We start from the raw sequence: 14,748 nt of genomic DNA, 5'->3' as shown, positions 1-14,748 counted from the left end.
TACAACTGACTGGAGGGACATCTCCCTACCTACCCATGCAACCACCCACCTACGACCCATGACTGATGCAGTCAGTCCAGTGCAGTCTTCAGCACAATATCCACCATTGGGTACAACTGACTGGAGGGACATCTCCCTACCCACCCATGCAACCACCCACCTACGACCCATGACTGATGCAGTCAGTCCAGTGCAGTCTTCAGCACAATATCCACCATTGGCTACAACTGACTGGAGAGACATCTCCCTACCCACCCACGCAACCACCCACCTACGACCAGTGACCGACACAGTCAGTCCAGTGCAGTCTTCAGCACAATATCCACCATTGGGTACAACTGACTGGAGGGACATCTCCCTACCCACCCACACAACCACCCACCTATGAGCAGTGACTGATGCAGTCAGTCCAGTGCAGTCTTCAGCACAATATCCACCATTGGGTACAACTGACTGGAGGGACATCTCCCTACCCACCCACGCAACCACCCACCTACGACCAGTGACCAACGCAGTCAGTCCAGTGCAGTTTTCAGCACAATATCACCATTGGGTACAACTGGCTGGAGGGACATCTCCCTATCCACCTATGACCAGTGACTGATGCAGTCAGTCCAGTGCAGTCTTCAGCACAATATCCACCATTGGGTACAACTGACTGGAGGGACATCTCTCTATCGACCCATGCAACCACCCACCTACCACTAGTGACTCATGCAGTCAGTCCAGTGCAGTCTTCAGCACAATATCCACCATTGTGTACAATTGACTAAAGGAACATCTCCCTACCCACCCACGCAACCACCCACCTATGACCCGTGACTGATGCAGTCAGTCCAGCCCAGTCTTCAGCACAATATCCACCGTTGGGTAAAACTGACAGGAAGGACATCTCCCTTCCCACCCACACAACCACCCACCTACGACACGTGACTGATCCAGTCAGTCCAGTCAAATCAAAGACTAACCAACACAAAGGGCACAGTACAGGAAGGGGGTGGGGGCAGAAGGGCTCAGTACGGGGGGGGTTGATCAGGAGGGCACAGTACTGGGATCAGGAGAGCACAATACAGGTGCTACACAGCGGCATGGATGCGCAAAATCACATAAATATACATGATTTGCGCTCCTGTGGTTTTCACGCCCCTCCCAGATAGTGTCAGATTGCCTGTCAGTACACCAGTCATCACATTTAACCCCTTGATTGCCATGAACACGCTCATACACAATAAACCTCCATTACTAGTATAGTGTCTGAACGGATCAATATCTTTGATCAGATCAGCACTATACCAGCGTTCACATTAGTATAGTGTCCCCAAAAATGCAGTATTAGCGGGATCATCCCCGTCACCTGCCAGCACCTGCGTTTAGCCTCTACGCTTACCCCCCCTTCTCCCCCAGCAAGTGCAGTGTCAGTAGGTCGCTGTCACTTGATACATTGCACAAAAAATCGCAGTGTTTGCAGAATCATGCCTGATCCCTGCTAGCACTTGACGGTAAATTTTGATGACTCTCAGATACAGCAAAGTGCCAGTACTAGTGCCACGCTACCTTTTGGTGAACTGGCGAGTACCAGCGGCCTAGTACATCCTGGTCTTTCACATACTAGCACTGCAGTATCACTTGGTGACGTGGTGAGTCCCATAAGTGCAGTACAAGCTGGTGAGATGGTGAGCACATGTATTGTCCCACAACCACCGAGAATTCGCACACAGGCCCATAGAGCCCCTAGTGTCCTTCCGGATGTGCTTGCAATCCCGATAGGCAGCCGACAAATTCTGCAGCTCCCATTGTTCCCCCATTCACTGCCCAACCCGGAATTCAGGTGAAAACAGCAAATTTAACTCCTCCCTTTTATTTTATAGAGCTGTTTATCACAGAATATCTGTATGCATTGATTGTGGATCAAAGTAATTTATATGCACAACAATTTATCGCCGCCAACACGAATTCCAACCTTGCCAGACCATTCGCATGAAAACCCATTACAGTTTCTGAATTTAAATTTTTTTGGACCTAACCCTCAACATGGGCATTACTAAAAAAATGAATTGTGGTTGTATTGGTCCACAGACCCGATTCATTGTATGCCGTGTTCTCTGCTGCCATGGCCAGGCATAGATATGAGAGTATAATGTGTTTTATGCATTTCAACGACAATACACTCTGTCATCCTCGGGGTGACCCTGAATTTGATCGGCTCCACAAAATTCAGCCCCTCGTAAATCACTTTAACCAAAAATTTGCAGATATCTATACTCCCCAGCAAAACATCTGCGTTGATGAGTCCCTCATTCATTTTTCTGTCCGCCTTGCATTCAAACAATTTTTCCCCAGCAAGCGTGCCAGATATGGGGTCAAGATGTAGAAGACCTGTGAGAGGACAACAGGCTATACTTATAAGTTTCGGATTTATGAGGGAAAAGATAGTCATGTGGAGCCCCCCGGATGCCCAGACTACATGGGGAGTAGTGGCAGGATAGTTTGGGACTTGGTGTCATCATTTTTCCATATGGGGTACCACTTATACTTGGACAATTTTTATTCAAACATGCCACTATTTAGACATTTGTACAATCTTGGAACTGGCGCTTGTGGCAAAGTGCGACCTAATGTGTGCCCACCATTAGAAGTGGGTGGATGCAGGGCGTTATATTCTAATGGTGAGCATACCACACACTTTTTCTGGCAGATTCTATTTTTTTCATTCAGCCCACAGGCTGCATACAAGAAAAAATAACATAACATATACATCCAACAATGACCAGTCTCTACAGTGTAAGAAATCAGAAGCTACGAGCATTTCACCACTCATATGACAATGCCCATTGAAGTTATAGGGGATATTTGCAGTCACTGTGAAAGCATTAAAAGTGATAAATAAAAAAATGAAAGGGACAGTGTAAAAATAATTTAAAAAATAAAAATAACGTAAAAATAAAAAGCACCCTTCCCCCCCCACCCCCGGCGTTAACCCTGTGCTGGTATGTAAGCGGTTGCACCAAGCATGTGAGGTATCGCCGTGATCGTCATTTCAAGGGCAGTAATTATAACACTAGACCATCTCTGTAAATCTAAAATGGTAGCTTGTAAAGGTTTTCAAAACGTTGCCTATGGATATTAAAAACGTAAACAGTTTGTCGCCATTGTACGGGGCATGCGCTATTTTAAAGCATGTCATGTTTGGTATCTATTTACTCGGCATACCATCATCTTTTATATTTTACCAAATAATTGGCCAATATATTGTGTTTTTGTGCATTAAAAGTAAAAAAAGGTTTTTTTTAATTGCGTTTGAAAAATCACTGTGCCAGTATTATGTGACATAAAAGATTGCAGCACCCACCATTTTATTGTGTTAGCTTTAAAAAATGTATAATGTTTGGAAGTTTAAATTAATTTCCTAGCTAAAAATACTGATTTTTTTTATGTGTCAGAAAGTGTCAGAAAAGGCTTGGTCTTCAGGTGGTTAGAAGAGTGAATGATGTGTGGCATAAACTCCGAATGCTGGGCATAAAACGCCCCCACCCCCCAAAACGACCCCTTTTTGGAAAGTAGACACCCCAAACTATTTGCTAAGAGGCATGTTGAATCAAATGAATAATTTATTTTTTTACCACAAGTTTTTGGAAAATTAAAATTTTTTTTTTTTTTCACACAGAATTGTCAATTAAATGATTTATTGCTCACACAAGCCATGGATATATGTGGAATTACTCCCCAAAATTTGGTGCTATCCTGGCATGTCAGGGCTTTCGAAACTGTGATAGGTATTGAGGAAGTGAAATGAGGAAGTTACGCACCTTCGGGCTTTCAAAGTGGTCATTGGATTTCAGGCTCCTGTATGTAGCTAGGCTCCCAAAAGTCTCACACACATGGCATCCCCATACTAGGTAGAAGTAGCAGAATGTATTTTGGGCTGTAATTCCACATATACCCATGGCTTGTGCGAGAAATAAATCATTTAAATGACAACCAAAAAAAAAAATGCTTTTGTCATTTTCCAGAAACTTGTGGAAAAAAATAAATCTTACATAGACTCAATATGCCTCTCAGCAGATAGCTTAGAGTGTCTACTTTCCGAAAAGGGGTCATTTGGGGGTGTTTGTACTGTCCTGGTATTTTAGCACCTCAAGAAATGTGATGGGCAGTCAGAAAGTAAAAGCTGTGTAAATTCCATTATCTATCCCATAGTTTGTAGACGCTATAACTTTCACACAAAGCAATCAATATACACTTATTGGGATTTTTTAACCAAAAACATGTAGCGGAATACATTTCGGCCTACATTTCTGAAGAAATTTTAGGATATTTTGTGGATATTTTTTATGACTAACTTTGTTATTTGTACCAATGTGTACCATTACAGCCGGGTCCTCCCCATCCCCACCCAACAATCTGTTCACCTGATCCGCAATATGCCAAAGCCCCCCGGTAAACAACATAGTGTTCGGCGATCAAGGTCTTTGTGACAGATTGCCCTATCTGTCCTTCTAGCAGGGCCCTCGAACCCCTCGTGTATTGTCTTGTTAATGTATTGTCTCATATTCTGTCCCCCACTATAATGTACAGCGCTGAGCTTTTGGCGCTATATAAATACTGTATAATAATAATAATAAGAATGATAATAATTGGTCCCCTACCGCCAGTATCTGCCTTGGCTTGCCTGTATCCTGGCCCTTCTCCTTACTGGTGCAGTCATTTCTCTAGCACCTAGGGGAGGGAGACCGCTCCAGCCGTGCCACCCCTAAGCTGATATCCCCAACCTCATATAACTTGGGATATTTATTGGGATGTACCAACTCAGGTCTGGCCTCTCTAAGGCTCTTCCTCTACCCTCCTTCACTGTCACCCAGCTGCCTACTTCTGGCTCCTGTAACTTCATATCCCCTCCCCCCTCTATACTGGCCCCCTCCAGTACCCGCTGGGTAATGTCCAAGCTCCTTTCCAGGTTGTTGATGCTTCTCAGTGTTGCCACATATATTTTACAGCAGTGCCGCATATTTTCTCAAGAGGGAATTCTTTTTTATTCTATTAGTGTTTACAGACCTAACGTCAGATTCCCAGCTAATGAGAAGCCATTTTATAACACAGATCCAAGACATGTGGAAGGAGATTTTATAACCCTCAAGAGCTATTTAACATGAATTGTACCTAAGCCCGGGATCACACTGATGTGGTGCGGCATATTGCATGTGATTCGCATCAGAAACGCGCCTCATTCCTGTGCAAATCACATGAGAATTCTTTGTTGTGCAATTTGAGCCGTACATTTTGTATGTCTCAAATCGCACCTCATCCGCACCAAAAAGGTGCAAGACCATTTTTTTGGTGCTCACTAGAATGGGATCACATAGGTATTCACACCCCTTTGATCCGACTCTGCACATCGCACCACATTTTGTGAACCAATTTCGGGGTGTTGTTAACGTAACATACACACCAGCAGCGGTTTGCATGAACTGGGTGTGATTCTTTTTTTTTTTTTTTTTAATAAATATTTATTTATTTTCAAGTCTTATACATGTCATTTCAACATTTCTATTATAATTATCAAAACAGTAATTTATATACTTTATTTAACCATATATATAACTTCCTTTTCTTACCATCCCCCCTCCCAAACTCCCCGTCCCCTCTATCCCCCCACCCCACCCCACCATCTCTCTCCCACCCACGCTCCACTTTCCTTTTTCTCTCATTAACTCCATGTCTTTCTGTTATTCCTAAACCCTATTCTAATTCCACTTCCAGGAATGTTATCTCCTCTTATATTTCACCTTAACTTTATATTCTTCCCAGACTTTCCATTTTTTATTATACAACTCCAAGTTGTCCTCGTACGTGTAATACAATCTTTCTGTCCCGGATAGCTGATTTACTCTACTTATCCAATCCTCCTCAGTTGGCACCTCTCTTTTCTTCCAGAACCTGGGGATCAGACTCTTTGCTGCGGTCAAGTAATGCCATATCCCGGAACTCTTGTATACTTTCGTAGAGAGCTCCGAGATATGGAGGAGGCATAGTTCTGGATCCAATCCTATATTGATGTTAGTAATTTTCCCTATTAAATAAACTATCCTCCGCCAAAACACCTGTATTTCTGAACACTCCCACCACATGTGATACCACGTGCCAACCTCACCACATCCTCTCCAACACATCCGTGACATCTCCATATTCATCTTGTGCTCTACATTAGGGGTAATGTGCCATCTATTCAAACACTTATAATTTATTTCTACTTCCCTCATACTAATATTTTCATGGATTAATGTGAACATTTTCCTCTTCTCCTCCTCCTCTATTTTTCTTCCTATGTCTCTTTCCCATTTCTCAATGTGCATTAATTTTGTGTCAGTGTCAATCTCCAATAATATCTTGTGTATTTTTGCCATTCCGTGTCTACCATTTCCCCGTGACTCAAATAATCTCTCAAATTGGTTCCAATCTTTTCTGGTTCTTATGGGCTTTGGGAGACTCTCAAAAAAGTACTTCAGTTGGTAATATCTTAATCTATCCATCTTGTTAAAAACTTCTCCCGTTCTATCTTCCATATCCTTATATGACCCAATTTCCTCTCCTACCAATATATCTCTCAATTGCGCCTCCTGTTTTATGATCCATTTCCCTGCTATACTATCCATACCCGGGATGAAGTATTTTGTGTTCCTAAGTGGTATTAATTGTGAATTAAAAACCCACCCCTTTTGTCTGTGTAGTAGATCCCATTCTTTTAAAACATTCAAAGTATACTTACTAGTGCTCTCCTCTAAATCCCTATATTGTGCTGGTAATACTTTTACTTAAACTTATTCCACTCAGTGCTTTTTCAATTTTAACCCAACTTTTCTCCAGATTATGGATCCAGTCAAAAATTCTTGCAATAATCCCCGCTCTATAATTTCTCCTGAAATCTGGTACTCCCAATCCTCCTCTCTCTTTACTTCTAGTCAATATCTCGTAACCTATTCTATTTTTTTTATTTCTCCATATATATTTTATCATCATTTTCCTAAGTTCTTTAAAATATGTCTCTGGGAGTTTAATTGGGATCATTTGAAATTTGTACAATACTTTAGGGACAATTATCATCTTTATCAGGTTTATGCGTGCCATCCACGATAGATTTCCATTTCCCACCCTCCTCAGCTCCGCCTTTATCTCATTTAATAGTGCTATATAATTGGCTTTATATAAGTTCGTGGTTGAGGCTGATAATTTTATTCCTAAATATTTTAAATCTTTATCTCTCCAAAGGAAAGGGAATTCCTCTTTTAGTTTTTCCTTTTCACCATTTTTAAGGTTGATATTTAAAATTTCAGTCTTTGTCGGGTTTATTTTCAGATTCGACAGTTCTCCATACTCTCTCAATGCTTTCATTAGATTTGGGAGTGATCTTCTGGGGTTTCCTACATAGAACATCAAATTGTCCGCATACGCCGCTACCTTATTTTCTCTATCTCCTATCTTTATTCCTTTTATGTCTATATTCTTCCTAATCCTAGACAGCAAGGGCTCCAGTGATAACACATATAACAGTGGAGACAATGGACATCCCTGTCTTGTACCATTTGACATCTTAAAATACTCTGATCTTCCTCCATTTACCATTATGGTGGCGGTAGGCCCTCTATATAACTCTCCAATCCACCCTCTTATTCTATCTCCCATTCCTAACGCTTCCAGGGTGTCCATCATAAAACCCCAACTTACTCTGTCGAATGCCTTCTCGGCATCTATCGACATCAGTATCACTGGGGTTTTCCTTTTCTTACCCTCTTGTATAAGCAACAGTGATCTCAGAGCGTTATCTCTACCCTCTCTTCCTGGAACAAACCCCACTTGATCTCTATGTATCCACTCCGGCATCAGTTCTTTTAATCTATTTGCCAACACCTTTGCAAATATTTTAGTGTCTACATTCAATAGCGCTATTGGTCGATAACTCACACATTGGGAGGGATCTTTATCTTCCTTCTGAATCAATACTATATTAGCCTGTAACGATTCTCCCCTCATCTCCATCCCATTCCCCAAGGCGTTCATATACCTCTTCATCTTGGGTATTAAAAGCTCTATATATTTTTTATAGTATTTAACCGTGTATCCGTCTGGACCCGGACTTTTCCCTCCCGCCATGCTTTTTAAAGCTATTTTTATTTCCTCTGAAGTTATTTCTTCCTCTAAAGAGTTCAATTGTATTTCTCTTAATTTCGGTAGACCTGCTTCCTCTAGGTATATCTTTCTTTTCCCCCTATTTACTATTTCCATTTTCTTAAACTTATCCTGGGGTATGATATTATACAACTCATTGTAATACTCTTTAAATATTCTGGCAATATCCTTGGTTGAATGTAGAAATTCCCCCTTGGGGTTTCTTATTTTCTCAATATAATTTCTATTTTTCTTCTTTCTTAAGGTTCTCATTAAATACTTTCCCGGCCTATCTCCCCATCTATACCTTTCACATGTTATTTTATTAAAGACTCTTCTTTTTTCTTCCTCCATTACATTCTCTAGTTCTTCTTTCTTCTTTATTAACCCCTGCATTATCTCCTTAGATCTTTCCCTTTTATGCACCTGTTCAAGATCATTTATTTTGTTTAATAATCTATTTATCTTTTCTTTCCTTTCTTTTTTCTTTTTTACCCCCATTGCAATGAGCAGACCTCTAATGTAAGCTTTATGAGCTTCCCACACCGTTGTTACCGATACATCTTCTGTCTCATTCTCTTCAAAAAACCACTCAATTTCCCTCTCAATTCTTCGACTAATCTTTTCATCCATGAGGAGTGCCTCATTCATCCGCCACACATATCCCTCTCTCTCCTCTCTACCCCATCTTAACCTCATTTCAACCGGGGCATGATCCGACAGGGTGCTTTCTCCTATTTTTACTTCCCCCACCCATTCTATCATTTGATGTTCTACTAATATGTAATCTAGTCTAGAATAAGTCTCATGTACTTGCGAAAAGAAAGTATAATCTCTCTCTTTCACATTCCTAATTCTCCAGATGTCCACCAGTTGACATTCATGCATCATTTTTTTTAACCTTCTCAAGGACTTGCTTTCCTCTCTCCTCACACAGGAAGTAGTATCCATCTTCAGGTCTATACAGAGGTTGAAGTCACCCGCCACTAACATACACCCTTTTTTAAAGTCCATCAGTCTCTTCAACACTTCTCTCACAAATGTCTCTGGCTTCTTATTTGGACTATATATATTTGCTATTGTGCACTTAATTCCCTGTAATTTACCTCTCAAAAATAGGAACCTTCCCTCCGGGTCTGTCAATCTCTCCTCAACCTCAGACCTTATATTTTTAGCAAAGCCTATAGCAACTCCTTTTGCTCTTTTAATTGGTGAATCCGCATAAAACCATGTTGGAAAATATCTGGTTCTCAATCTAACCTTCAACTCTATCTCTAAGTGTGTTTCTTGCAGAAATATCACTGAGGATTTTCTATGTTGTAGTTCTTTAAATAACCTAAATCTCTTTCCTGGACAATTTAGCCCTTTTACATTGTAGGTTGTATATTGGATTTCTTCCATCTTACTCTTTTCCTCCTGACACCTTTTCCTCCTTACTTTCCTCTTTCTTATACCTGTAGAGCGTATTTATCCCACTAACCTTTTCTCTCCCCTTATCCCTCCCCCCCTCCCCCACCTCTCCCCACAATCCCTTCCCTCTCCCTCCCCTCCATCCCCTCCCCCCCAACCTCACCACTATCCCTCTCCCCCCCCTCCCGCCTCCCCTTAGGCCTTCACTTTGCTTATTCATCATTTGTGGAACTAACATCCACCTTTGATTTAGTCCTTAGGGCTACACTCCTCCCATGGCTAGCCTCCCCTCCATCCAGATCTCCCCATTGACCCCTTTCTACTTGTACTTCTTAACAAAAAGGAGAAGAAATGGAGCTAAGCTAGAGGAGTGAAGGAGGAAACAGAAGGCAGATCAGGGACAAGGAGGGGCAGAGAGATAAAATAAAAAAAAACAAACAAAAAAACAAAACTTCTCTCCCATCCACTCCCTCTCCCCGCCCTACCTCCCCCCCTCCACCGGTCTCCACCCATCCCCTCTCCTTAATCTATTTCCCCCAGTTCTTCTTTCCATTCATTAATTTTAATTCTCTGCATTTCCAGTCTATCACAAAAATTTCTCAAGTCCTCCGGGAACCTCAAATGGGCTGTTGTTCTGTTTTTCCATCCTATTAAACACTCCGGTACCCCCCATCTATATTGCACCTTCTGTTTTCTCATCTGCTCCAGCAAAGGCCTCAGAGCTCTCCTTCTCCAGAGAGTCTCCGATGACAAGTCCGCGTATAGTTGAATGTCCATTTCTCTGTATTTTATTACTGGTTTTCCTTTAATTTTCCTCCAAATTCTTTCCCTTTGCTGCAGATCATAAAATTTGACAAGTATGTCTCTCGGCCTATCCTTCTCCTGGTTCCCCTGGATTTTCCCATTTCTGTAGATTCCTTCTATATTAGTCCTTTCCATATCAGAGTTTCCCGTTATAAAGTTCAGTAATTTGCCAACCACCTCTTCCATTAGTTCTCCTTTTAGGCTTTCCGGTACCCCTCTTATCCTTACATTTCTCCTTCTTTCTCTATTCTCTTGAATTTCCGCCTTATACTGCAATTTTTCCTGAATTTTTTCCATATAAATTATCTTCTTTTCTAATTCGGATATGATCTGGGTCTGATTTTTAACTTTCTGCTCCGTTTCCTCCACTCTTAACAACAACTGCCCCAGATCGCTCCGAATATTTACCATTTCTTGCTTTATTATTCTCTCCAGTTCTTTAAACATTTCTGTCATCTCTTTTTTATTTGGGATTTGTAGATCTTTTTCTGTCTCTGATATTTGTTGATTACTGCTGTCCAGATCCATTAATTGTTTGGGGCTACTTTGCATACTTAATTCTGATTCTCCTTTGTCATTTCTGCTCTGGGGCCTTTCCGGGGTCCAGTTTCCCTGGGATATGTACTTTTTAATTGTACCCGTTTGGGTCCCTTTAGGGCCAGTTCCTTTTGCACTTTTGTTATTCATTTCTTCTGGTTCTTTTATTTTTCACTCATAAACTAGTATTTCACACAGAAGAAGAAGAACAAAAAAAAAAAAAATCTATGTGATATAGAACTGGAGATCCCAGCCCTGTCTGTTAAGTTTTCTGTGTGTTTCTTTGCCAGCACCTTATATTCTTTTTCCTTCTTTATATTCTCTGGGGGTCCCCTCTTTTCTCTCACTCTCTGCCTTCCTTCAACTTAACACAGTTTCTCCCATATCATCACAGTTTTTTATTTTGAGGCCACAGCCGGAGTCACTCACCCTCCCTCCGCCTCTCATGGGATTTCTCCATTTCTCCAGCTCCTCCGATGGATTGGCTCTCTTGCTCTCAGGGGGACCCTCCAGGACTTTCCCCCCCCTCCTTGTTTGGAAGGGAGTTCTTTTCAGTTCACCCCCACAGGGCTTCAACAATGGCTTTCCGTTTCCGGCCGGCCGGCCGGCTTCCTCTCCTCCCAGGGATGCACTGCGGCCGGTCACATGTCCCGGCCGCGCCTCCCTGTTTCCCGGCAACCACAGCCAGCTTCCCCGCTCTCCTCTCTGCTGGTCTCCGTTACCCGGCTCTTCCTCCCGCGGGCCGCCACTCGGCCGAAGAAACCCGCCAGGCCGAGGTAGGTCTCTGGCTTCTAGGGCTCCATACCTTCAGGGGGATTTTGTGGGTCAAAGGGGGATCGGTCGGAAGGGCTCCTGGCGGGAGCTCCTACCGTGAGCTCTCCACCGCCGCCATAGTTAGGCTCCGCCTGGGTGTGATTCTGATGCGGTGTGGAATTTGCACAGAAAGCGCTGTGAATTCCTCACCGCATCAGTGTGAACCCGGGCTATAAATAAATAAATAAAAATCCACACACCTTTAGTTTACTCTGCTGGCAATTCACCAAAATGGTCAATTTTGCTTTAATTTACTTTTTGTAAAATGACAGACAAAAAAAATCCACACTTCCCCCTCCAGAAAATGAATGACTTCCATATCATAAGATAACGATGCTGAAACTTATAATGTAAATAGAAATTATAAGACCATATCTGAATTCTGTGGTTCAATGGCAAATGCCAATCCAGCTCTATGGTGCCGGGCAGTGAGCACAGGGCCCACTAGAGGACGTCGGGCCCTCAGGCCACCCTCATGAAGTCTGTTTCTGATTGTTTGGTCAGAGACATTCACACCAGTGGCCTGCTGGAGGTCATTTTGTAGGGCTCTGGCAGTGCTCATCCTGTTCCTCCTTGCACAAAGGAGGAGATACCGGTCCTGCTGATGGGTTAAGAACCTTCTACGGCCCTGTCCAGCCCTCATAGAGGAACTGCCTGTCTCCTGGAATCTCCTCCATGCTCTTGTCTCCTGGAATCTCCTCCATGCTCTTGAGACTGTGCTGGGAGACACAGCAAACCTTCTGGCAATGGTACATATTGATGTGCCATCCTGGAGGAGTTGGACTGCCTGTACAACCTCTGTAGGATCCAGGTATGGCCTCATACTACCAGTAGTGACACTGACCCTAGCCAAATGCAAAACTAGTGAAAAACAGAAAAGATGAGTAGGGAAAAATGTCAGTGGCCTCCACCTGTAAAACCATTCCTGTTTTGGGGGTTGTCTCATTGTTGCCCATCTAGTGCTCCTGTTCTTTATTTCATTAACACCAAAGCAGCTGAAACCGATGAACAACCCCCTCTGCTACTTAAGCTCTGGTTGACACTAGATACGACTTGGCATGCCCTGCGACTATTATTGTGTGGTCAAAGCGGTGTGGTTCCGCCGTGGTCGGAGCCGCACCAATTTCAAAAGTACTTATACTTATATATCACAACACTTAAACCTATAATATCCCAGAAAAGTGATCTACCTTCACCCTTGAAGGCCAGCTAAACAATATATATGTGACTTTTCTATGAGCAAATACATCAAATCAAAAAATAAATCAAAACTTATAAAAAATTATAAAAATTATGTCCAAAATCCCACCGTGTCCAAAAATAAAAATAAAAATAAAAATAAAATCAAAAAGTCCCAAAAAATAATAATCCTCACAAGTGTAATACAAACACTCAAACTTTTTCTTCTTCTTTCATCACCAAAACCTTCTTAATACCCGCAAATCCTGATATTCGTGCACCTCAAAAAAAGAAAAAAACTCGACATAGTGTCATACCTGAAATAATGTAAAACACACGTGCCACTCGCTGTGCAGCATGCAAAATAAAATAAATGTGTATACTCTAACCAAGTGTCAAAACACATACAAGGGAAATGACAATAAGAGTGAAAACACATTCACATAGGATATGCCATGCAATGTGTGAAAAACCACTCCACAGATAACACTGCCAGTGTATCACACCACACCCTATATATATATATATGTATAAAAGTGATAACCAAACCACCACTCTCCAACTCTAATATGGATGGGTAATTACCCTATAGCAGAGACAGCAGGGCAGATTAACCACTCTGGGTTACAATCTCCTCTCATTGATTTCCTCCAACGATTATGATTTTCTCCTCCACTTTCCTCCAGAAAACCAGTCACAATATAAAAGGTATTCTTCTTTATTAAAACTCACATAAATTTCGTGGTAAACTTTCGTGGTTTTTCAGAAGGGCCTTCTGAAAAAGTCAAAGGAAGTGACGAAACGCGTCAGGAACACGTGACGTCATACGCATCGACGTTGACCGGAAGTGCGATCGCGGCCATCTTGGAAGTGGGAACATGCGGTTTATGTTTCCCTGAACCTGTCCATGTGCATACTGCTTGTGAGGAGGAGCTGTTACCACGAAATTTATGTGAGTTTTAATAAAGAAGAATACCTTTTATATTGTGACTGGTTTTCTGGAGGAAAGTGGAGGAGAAAATCATAATCGTTGGAGGAAATCAATGAGAGGAGATTGTAACCCAGAGTGGTTAATCTGCCCTGCTGTCTCTGCTATAGGGTAATTACCCATCCATATTAGAGTTGGAGACTGGTGGTTTGGTTATCACTTTTATACATATATATATATATATAGGGTGTGGTGTGATACACTGGCAGTGTTATCTGTGGAGTGGTTTTTCACACATTGCATGGCATATCCTATGTGAATGTGTTTTCACTCTTATTGTCATTTCCCTTGTATCTGTTTTGACACTTGGTTTGAGTATACACATTTATTTTATTTTGCATGCTGCACAGCGAGTGGCACGTGTGTTTTACATTATTTAAGGTATGACACTATGTCGAGTTTTTTTCTTTTTTTGAGGTGCATGAATATCAGGATTTGCGGGTATTAAGAAGGTTTTGGTGATGAAAGAAGAAGAAAAAGTTTGAGTGTTTGTATTACACTTGTGAGGATTATTATTTTTTGGGACTTTTTGATTTTATTTTTATTTTTATTTTTGGACACGGTGGGATTTTGGACATAATTTTTTTATATATAATTTTTATAATTTTTTATAAGTTTTGATTTATTTTTTGATTTGATGTATTTGCTCATAGAAAAGTCACATATATATAATTTCAAAAGTAGCACATGCACTACTTTTGGTGAGAATTGCATAGACATCTGTATCAGATGTCTTGCAAATCGCACCTGAAATCGGTGGGTCCCCCAACTTTGAAATTGTGCGACTTCACTGAAAGTCGCACGATTTCAAAGTCGGTCTTGATGTGAACGGAGGTAACTGACCAGATCAATATCCC

This window comes from Staurois parvus, unplaced genomic scaffold, assembly GCF_062004578.1.
Source record: "Staurois parvus isolate SC_StPar_1 unplaced genomic scaffold, SC_StPar_1.0 ptg000503l, whole genome shotgun sequence".
NCBI lineage: Eukaryota > Metazoa > Chordata > Amphibia > Anura > Ranidae > Staurois > Staurois parvus.
The sequence above is the reverse complement of the archived record's forward strand: the minus strand, read 5'-3'. Positions refer to the sequence as shown.